This window comes from Scylla paramamosain, chromosome 4 (genome assembly GCF_035594125.1).
Source record: "Scylla paramamosain isolate STU-SP2022 chromosome 4, ASM3559412v1, whole genome shotgun sequence".
Classification (NCBI taxonomy): domain Eukaryota; kingdom Metazoa; phylum Arthropoda; class Malacostraca; order Decapoda; family Portunidae; genus Scylla; species Scylla paramamosain.
Window position 1 is genome coordinate 37,882,027 of NC_087154.1, and position 10,000 is coordinate 37,892,026.

At 43.8% G+C, this 10,000-nt stretch overlaps 1 protein-coding gene across 6 annotated transcripts in view; it reads right to left on the minus strand.

Annotated features, from left to right (window-relative positions):
• The window catches only part of LOC135100071 (orexin/Hypocretin receptor type 1-like), a 306,348-nt gene that overhangs the window by 74,050 nt on the left and 222,298 nt on the right, over positions 1-10,000 (minus strand). For 4 of the 6 annotated variants that reach the window (XM_064002966.1, XM_064002964.1, XM_064002969.1 and 1 more), the window contains one exon: positions 572-608. The exons of the other annotated variants lie outside the window; for them this stretch is intronic. The gene's annotated coding sequence lies outside the window, so the exon portion shown is untranslated. The remainder of the gene's footprint in view (positions 1-571; positions 609-10,000) is intronic. 6 annotated transcript variants of the gene reach the window in all.

Consider the following 10,000-nt stretch of genomic DNA (forward strand, 5'->3'; position numbering starts at 1 on the left):
GTGTGTGTGTGTGTGTGTGTGTGTGTGTGTGTGTGTGTGTGTGTGTGTGTGTGTGTGTGTGTGTGTGTGTATACTCTTGTCTAGACCGATTTCTACAAAACTGAGTCAAGGAATGATTCGCTTCCTAAAACTGTACCTAATTATAGCTTCTCTTTATATTTACTCAATTTTCTTGTGCACACATTCCATTTCCTCTGTCTGTAAGTGTGTGTGTGTGTGTGTGTGTGTGTGTGTGTGTGTGTGTGTGTGTGTGTGTGTGTGTGTGTGTGTGTGTGTGTGTGTTGTGTTTTTTGTGTGTGCGCGCGCGTTCGCTCGCTCGGTAGCCTCCTCATAGGATGAATGTCCCAGAAAATCCTTCCTGTACAATTCTGGTCCATAAATTCTGTGAAATATACGCGACCGTGGCTTAACATGGCGGAACAAACTGTAAGTAACGGAGAACAACAATAAAGCTGCGAATAGCGATGACGGTAACTGCATCACCACCACAAACAACAGCAAGAACTAAATAATAATAATAATAATACAACAACCAACAAAACGCCAATAACACCAATAATTCAGTACTCACCACGCCAGAGGCTTCCTGAGACCCCGCGAGGACTCTCCTGATAAAAAAAAGTGAAAACAAAGTGAAAACAGTGCAAACAGACCATTAACGCCGGACCCTAAGGGAAATAAAACTCGTACCTTAACCTACAAACAAGGCAGCCTACTTGATGAAAAGAAAACAGCAAAAACAAACTGTCTTAAGTAATTTAACGGGACGGGGCGAAGTTCCTTGAAACACAACAATAGGAACAACTAGGACTTTTTCAGAGAGAGAGAGAGAGAGAGAGAGAGAGAGAGAGAGAGAGAGAGAGAGAGAGAGAGAGAGAGAGAGAGAGAGAGAGAGAGAGAGAGAGAGAGAGAGAGAGAGAGAGAAAACGTCCTCCTCCTCCTCCTCCTCCTCCCTCCTCCTCCTCTTCCTCCTCCTCCTCCTGCCAAATTAAGGACATAAGGGACCAAATAAAACGAGGTATGTGAGGCAAAATGAGACAAGGCAACTTCTGCTACACTTACAGAATACTCAAGAGGCGCCGTTCATTCACACTTCCGTCTCTCAGGTGCGTCTATACGAGGAGGGTGGCAGGATAATACGGCAGCGTAATAGGGAGAGGAAGGAAGGTTGCATGATAGTGTTTTTACTCTGATATGCAAATGAGGCTGCTTAAGTACTGCAAGTCTATTGAGAGGGAGAAAAAATTAAACCTCTTAACTTTTTTTTCAGGTTTATGGCATTAGGTTAATTTTAATAATGGTGTCAATAGAAGATTTTATTATGGTTATGATTATGGTTACGCTATTCTCAAGACTCTTAATACTCGTCCCTTCACTCCACCAGCACCAACACATTCCCAGTTTACTCCTCCACACACACACACACACATACACACGTATCACAAGCCAATCCACCAACCAAATCACTCAACAATTTGCACAATTTCACTACCACATCAAGCCCTCTACCTCGTCCATTTGCGAGCGTAGCAGAGCCGCCTTTGCCGCGTCAAGCCCACGATCCCAGCAACCTCCACCTATTCACCCGCAGCTTCACGTATCATGCCTCGCTTATTGTATGATCTGCTTATGTTAATTACGAATGCTCCCTCTTGAACCAATGTGGACCTCAGAATACGAAGCCCGACTATGCATGAATGTCTGGCTGTCTGTGTGTGTGTGTCTGTTTATCTGCCTGTCTGTCTGTCTGTCTGTGGTGTGTGGTGTTGTGTTTATGTTTCTCAAAGTGTGTGTGTGTCTGTGTGTGTGTGTGTGTGTGTGTGTGTGTGTGTGTGTGTGTGTGTGTGTGTGTGTGTGTGTGTGTGTGTCTCGACTGACAATTTATAGAGGAACAGTTTGGCAATATAACTTCCTTACCACACACACACACACACACACACACACACACACACACACACACACACACACACACACACACACACACACATACATAAAATCACCCGCCTGCGTACATACCTATCCACCCACACATCTAATCATACACACACACACACACACACACACACACACACACACACACACACACACACACACACCAAACCCGGGACCTCCGCGCCCTCTGCGGACAAACAGACACACACAGCCCCTATTTGCATACTGATCAAGCTATGTAAATTCTTCCCAACCCACCACACCCGTCGCAGGCACACAGGAATGCTAAAAGAGAAAATGGTTAGGTAAGTAAGAGGTATATAATGCTTACATTTCGTTATATTAAGGAAGTATTAACGCGGGTAGTGGTAGTGGTGGTTGTGGTGGTGGTAGAGTAGTGGTAGTAGTAGTAGTAGTAGTGGTAGCAGTAATAGTAGTACCAGTAGCAATACATATCAAACTGACGTAATAAAAAAAGTTATAATACAAATACTACTAATAATATTATAAACGACAACGATATAATATTGGTAATAGCGACAACAATAATGATGATGATGATGATGATGATGATGATGATGATGATGATGATGATGACGTTAAGGATGATACGTTATCGTCAACGCTAATCCAACTAATCTGCTTTTACTAATTAGCAGGAATAAATCATTACAGTAATGCGTGTGTAATTCCAGTTGCCCGAACACACACACACACACACACACACACACACACACACACACACACACACACACACACACACACACTTTATCTTCTCTAATTCCTTTCTTACTTTACTTGAGATATTGGACCAGAGAGAGAGAGAGAGAGAGAGAGAGAGAGAGAGAGAGAGAGAGAGAGAGAGAGAGAGAGAGAGAGAGAGAGAGAGAGAGAGAGAGAGAGAGAGAGAGAGAGAGAGAGAGAGAGAGAGAGAGAGAGAGTCATAAAAGAGAGCACAGTGAAAGTGTATGTATGTATGTTCGTGTATGGGAGAGTGAGGCTGTGTGTCTTGTTCTCTCTCTCTCTCTCTCTCTCTCTCTCTCTCTCTCTCTCTCTCTCTCTCTCTCAGATGGTATAAGAGATTCCCTCCCACTCCTCCTCCTTCTCCTATATCTCCTCCTCCTATATCTCCTCTTCCTCCTCTTCTTTTTCAGCCTTAACTTATTTCTTTACTGTGAGTGCGAAATCCTTTCTCACCTCTTTCCTTAGGCATTCTCTCTCTCTCTCTCTCTCTCTCTCTCTCTCTCTCTCTCTCTCTCTCTCTCTCTCTCTCTCTCTCTCTCTCTCAGTTTGCAGTTGGGTCACGTAGTGTGGCGGTGGCCCTTCCTCTCTCTCACTCTCTCCTCATCCAGTACTCTCTCTCTCTCTCTCTCTCTCTCTCTCTCTTGCCTCACAACCAAAGACGACCTTGTCCCCCTATCCCCTCACTCGTACTCCCTCACCCCTTTTCCCTCTCCCCTACCCCCTCATTCCCTCTTTCAACCTGCCACGAGATTATCCCATTATGAAATTACTGTTGGAATTAATCACCTCATCGCACGACGGTTGGAGGAGGTAGGGTTGTATGGAGGTAGATAGGGAGGGAGGGAGGGAGGTAGATAGTGAGGTTAGTAGAAGGTAGACACAGGGGAAGGCAAAGGGTAACCCAGCCAGCCTGTCTTGTCCATCCCCTTCTACCATAAGGCGCTGAGAGACAAATCCTTTCCTATGATCCTATCGATTCCTTACTTCCTTTTGAATGTCGGAGGAGGAAAAGGAGGAGGAGGAGGAAGAAGAGGAGGAAAAATACGAATGAGTGGATACGTGAAGTGGAGGGAAGAAAATCCAAAGATCAAATATTCATAAAAATGCTCCACTTTCTATAGTGGCGATTCCTCTGCCCTTTCATCCCTCTCTTCCTCCTAGTCCTCCTCGTCTTCCTCCTCCTCTTTCTCCTCCATCCGAAGCCTAAAGGGAAGACTAGGGGTGATGGTTGTAAGGGAAATGAAGGGAGGAAATGATGGAGGCAGGATAAGATGGCGAGGGAGGAATGGCAGGGAGAGAATATGGCACGCAGGGAGGACAGAGGGAGAGTTTGGTGAGACTAGGAGAAGGAATGTGGGAGGGGGTAAGAGAGGGGGAGTGGGAAATGCCTCTTTTCCTGTCTCTTCCAGATCAGTGAGGGGAGGAAAGTTCTCTCCCGCGCCTGAAGACTTTGTGACCTGCAAATCGATCCTTTTCCTTCCCTTCCCGTCCCCCTCCTCTTCCTCCTCCTCCTCTTCTTCTTCTTCCCTTTTTGTCAACACTGATCTTCTGTCCACACTTGTCTTCCTATTTCCTCCCGTCCGTCTGTCAATTCTCTCTCTCTCTCTCTCTCTCTCTCTCTCTCTCTCTCTCTCTCTCTCTCTCTCTCTCTCTCTCTCTCTCTCTCTCTCTCTGTTAGTTCATAATGAGTTCACATACCCACCCTCCTCCCTTCTCCCTTCTCCCTTCCTCTCTTACTTACTTTAAACTTTACGGATCATTTACACTCCCCACCTCCCCCACACCTTCCCCTCCTTGCTCCCTCTCCCTCTCTCTCCCTCTCTCACTTTCCCTCCTGCCTCTCCCCCTACTCATAACATTCTTCTACTTCATCATCACTAACGGAGGTGACACAGGAGCCGAGGAAGAGAAGGGACCATCAGCATATCTCTCTCTCTCTCTCTCTCTCTCTCTCTCTCTCTCTCTCTCTCTCTCTCTCTCTCTCTCTCTCTCTGTTAATCTTCCTATCTTGCTCTCGTGTTTGTTTCTGTGTGTGTGTGTGTGTGTGTGTGTGTGTGTGTGTGTGTGTGTGTGTGTGTGTGTGTGTGTGTGTGTGTGTGTGTGTGTGTGTGTGTGTGTGTCCCTCCCAACAACACGTCCGCTGTGCATTTCATATTCATTCTTTTCTCAAGTTTTCCATTCAACCCCAAAGAGAGAGAGAGAGAGAGAGAGAGAGAGAGAGAGAGAGAGAGAGAGAGAGAGAGAGAGAGAGAGAGAGAGAGAGAGAGATTGTTCCTTGAGCCATGCAACGCACCTGCTTCTCTCCTCTCCCTCTCACAGCCAGGGGAGCGTGAGTGGCCTACCCGCATCCCAGCCGTGAATCAGTCACTCGCTGTCCACCCAACCTTCCCGGAACTCCATTTTCTATTCGCTCTTTTTTTTCTTTTTTTTTTTTTTCCGTGAGGGGGAATCTCAAATTTAGTCCGACTTTTATAACTTTTCTAGCTTTGGTTCAGGTTCTGCATATTTTTCTGGTGGGGAATAATGGAATGTATTTTCTATTTATTTATTTATCTGTTTACTTATTTAGTTATTTATTTATTTATTTTATTTTGCAATTTTTGGTCACTTTTCTCTGTCTCTGTGTCTGCCTGTGTGTCTGTCTGTCTATCTTTTATTGTTTTCTGTTCGTAAAATTTGGTCAGCCTCGACACTTTTTTTTTTCTGTGGTTGAGGGTAAGCTGCAAATTAAGGGATGTTTTCTTCTTAGTTTATTTATTTATTTATTTATTTATTTTTTTGTTCTGTTACTTATTGGAGTGGTCATTTTAGTGTCCTTATTGTTTTGTTTCCTTGGCCGCTGTCCTTCACAAGTAAAAGAAATTCTATAACTTCATAATAAAAAAAGGTTCAAATTTATTCATAACCTTAATTCATAAATATCTCTGAAAACTAGATAATATTAAGCAAAAAAAAAAACGTGTACAAACACCTATTCGCTTCCATCATTGAAACCAGCATTACATTTCACTCGCAGTGGAAAAAAAATTACACCAAATCAATATTCAAGTCGGTTTACATATAAATTGCTTGAAAAAGAAATGTATATACACGTGATGGTACAATCCTATTAAATGCTCCCCTTTTTTTTTATAATAATTCCTCGCTTAGTCCGGAATGAGGAAATTTTTGGAAGCAAATGAATTTCTGAGGTCAGTATCGCATTGATCCCTGCAAAAGTTAGCGGGTAAATTCCCTATTAAGGTCGATGCCGCATTGATCCTCATGGGAAAGTTCAGGAAAAAGAAGAAAAAAAAAGACGCTAAAGTTCTTATTAGCTTACACCAAAAGGAAGCCACATCCGCTGAAATTACCCGCCACTATCATGAAGAATATGTAGGGGCAATGAAAAAAAATAAAAAAAAGAACGACCTAGATTACCTTTTCACTCTGCTCTCACCATATTCCAGCTGGACGCATCATTCTCTCTAGAGTCACAGCCTGTCACTATCCGCCAATATCATGGAGAATATGCAGGAAAGAGAGAGAAAAAAATCAATTAAAAGCACGTTAGGTTCACTCTCCCTCACCATATACCCGTCAGCCTTATCCTTGTCACTGACCTCACAATCTATCACTGGAAGCTCACCGGCATAAAGAAAAATAATTAGTCAATATCAGACACAAAAAATCTACGTTAGCTTTGACTTTACTGTTTTAATATTCACTCAACGCCTATGAACCTGCAAACACAGAAAGCAATAATTGTAACTCACCATATTTTACTTCTGATCTCATTCCGATCATATCTATCCTTGCATAAGAACATAAGATTCCTACCACACCTATTCATGCATAGGATAAGGAGACAGCTAAAGGCCAGGTGACCTACACAAGGCAGCTCCTGACAACTTAAAAAACTTAAAATCTCTGCAACCTAATCTTGAAACTATCTCACATTCATACACTTACGATTCTTCCCCTTAACTAGCCAACTCACGAGATTAGTTTGAAAACACTCACCTTTTCTGTAACTTCAATTCTCCACATGTTATTTACTGGACGTCAATCACCATAAATATAAACACACAATCTAATCATTCTACTTCACCATTTTCATTATACCGTCACTGTTGCCACACTTCATTACCGTTAACCACGTACTTAACACAATATTCACCGTCACATCACCACATATACCATCCTACCATGCATCATCCCCACAACATCAATTAACTTCTGACCTCGCTTCCTCAGGTAATATATTGAGTATTAATGGACATTTTGGTTTAGCTTAAAGTATTTTTAGTCTTAAGCCTTTAAAGTGACCTTGCACGGCTCAATATAGAGTAACTTTTTTTATGTAAGAAAGTTCTGGCCGAGGGTAACAAAAACGTAAAAAAAAAGTTTACTAAAGATGCCATGCCCTGAAGGAGACGGTTAGAAGGCAAAGCTAAAATTACCAGGAGAAATGCAGTGACAGGTCTGTGGAGGAGCGTCGCCTTAGTGAATCTGTAACTCGGATACGACTCAGTATATACACGTCATTGTAATGAGTTGATTTACAGAGCTGGTCACCCCTGTTCTGTCCACTTCCCCAATGCAAGGGTCAACTCAACAAGTACTTTAAATCTTTCGTCCCGTTTACTTGCAAATTCCGGAACTTCCTGCTTCTGGAATTCCACCTCACCGTGATTTCAACTTTCAAGAGGGATATTCCATGACGTTTCCCCTCATAAATTTGGATATTCCTTTTGGATGCACACACTGGGGACTAGCACCTTCAGTTGGCCTTTCCTTCAATCCCTCTTACATAGAAAGAAAAATAATATGAGACCAGTAAATGTATTGCACTGCACTGCATCATATCATATTTACAGCAGCTAAGTCCCATTCACCAGTCTCCTTTCCGTATCATATCGCATCTCATCTACAACAGTCTACTCTTATCCACCACACTGGCATCCTATCATGTCGTGTCGTATCTACAACAAAATTTCTTTCCACCACACCAGAATCGCACCACACCGCACCTTATCTACAACAACCATTTCCTCTCCACCACACTACATAGTATTGCATCATATCGCTTCTACAACAGGCAACTCCTCTCCGCCACACTAATACGCTAACCGCATCCAGTAACGCCGCATTACTCACACTGGTAGCCGCCCCGCCCACCACCGCTCCCGGCCAGCCCAGCCCCGCTTGTTAAATCGGCCAAACACTTTACCCATAAACTTATGATGCGTCTCCATTTTTGCGGCGGGATAAAGTTGGCTGACCGAGGGACCCTTCCTTCCTGCTGGCCACTTTCTCCCTAACTTTTCCCCTTCAATGATTAAATATTACGGTAAGGAGTTTCTTTTTCGAGAGGAGGAAGGGAGGGAGCGATACGAGAATATACCACCCATTCACACATAACCACCCACATATCTCGTGAATAGGGGTCCTGGAGTAAATGGATTGTTGGGTATGCTAGAGTACTTGATGCTTCTGACGCCTCATTAAAGCCCTCATCTGACTGACCTCTCTCTTTAATTCAATAAGTAGTTCACACTCACTTGCTTTAACTGTCATTTAAGTACATTTAAGTATAGCGTAATATACTACATTCCTCGGCAACAGTCACTTGGTACTGGGGCGGATGGTACTCAGGTTATACAAGCCTCAGGTCAGATGATCCTCAAGACAGATCGGCACGAGTGCAAACAGGCATCAGTTCGTTTGGTACTCAATACACTGGCACCCAAACCACTTGGTCTCCAAAATCTTGACTACAGGTTTAGTGATGGCAGCATGTGGTACCGGACATACTAATATAAGATTCACCAACCCATCCACTGCTTACTAAACTACATCCCTCCATCCACTCAAGCGCCCCGAATCCACTTACTCACCCATCCATCCAACCACTGACTCCCATCGATCCACCCATTCATCCACCCGTCCGCTAACCCACTTACCATCTACCCACTCATTCATACATCCACCCACCCACCTATCCACACAACGATTCACCTTCTCATCCACTACCCACCCAGTGACCCGCCCATCCACCCATCTACTCACACTCCTACCTACATCCCATTCATGCACCCATCCATCTCTCCAGTCATCCACTCACTCACCCTTCCATTCACATATCAATCTATCCACCCATTCATTTATCCACACAATGTATCTACCCATCCACACACCCATTGACTTGCCCATCCATTTACTCACTCATCTATCCACCCAGCCAAATATTCACCCACACAGCAGTTCACCCACCCACACATCCACGCATGCAACAACCCCACTCACCCTTCCACCTAGCCATTCACTCACTCATCCACATATCCATCCATGAATCAATCAATCCACTCATTTAGCTACCCACCCCCATCCACTCTTCCATACACTCACCTACTCGCACATTCGTCTTTCATCCACTAATCCAGAGAGAGAGAGAGAGAGAGAGAGAGAGAGAGAGAGAGAGAGAGAGAGAGAGAGAGAGAGAGAGAGAGAGAGAGAGAGAGAGAGAGAGAGAGAGAGAGAGAGAGAGAGAGAGAGAGAGAGAGAGAGAGAGAGAGAGAGAGAGAGAGAGAGAGAGACTTTTGAAAACAAGTCAACATGTAACCAGATTCCCTGAAAAAAAAAAAAAAAAGGGAAAACATGAATGTGTACACTGTTTGGAGCTTCACCTGTTTGAGAGATGACGTGAAAAACGACAAAAATAAACATCACTGACGCGAACACGATACGGAAACACGAGAGAGAGAGAGAGAGAGAGAGAGAGAGAGAGAGAGAGAGAGAGAGAGAGAGAGAGAGAGAGAGAGAGAGAGAGAGAGTGTGTGTGTGTGTGTGTGGGTAACATAAGACAGGAAATCAAAACTTCAAGGGAGACAGAAAGCTAGTTTACATTCTCCTCCCCTCTCTGCTGATCCAAGTAGGGACACGTTCTGACACGTTCACCTTTCCTTCACTCCGCCGCGCGTGTCTGGAATAGACCCGTCTCTCTTTACATTTACATCTGAACGAGCACTCCCTCTTCTTCTTACCAAAGCGCACGTATCACCTGTTACACTGTTACGTTTTACTGTACCGAGTGTTTGTTTTACGTATTTAAGAGGATATCTAACCAAGATCAATAAAAATTAAAGATATTAGTCCCAAAAACGATGAATTGTGAGTTCAAGATTCTTTATATGTGCAGAAGAATGGGCCACAAAACGACGAACAAAAATTAACGACCCAATGAAGATGGAAGCCCCAAAAAAGAGAGGAACTGTCCAAAAATGAGTGCTAAGAATTATTAGAAGTGTCTTGAGTGAGTGAGTGAGTGAGTGAATGAGTGAGT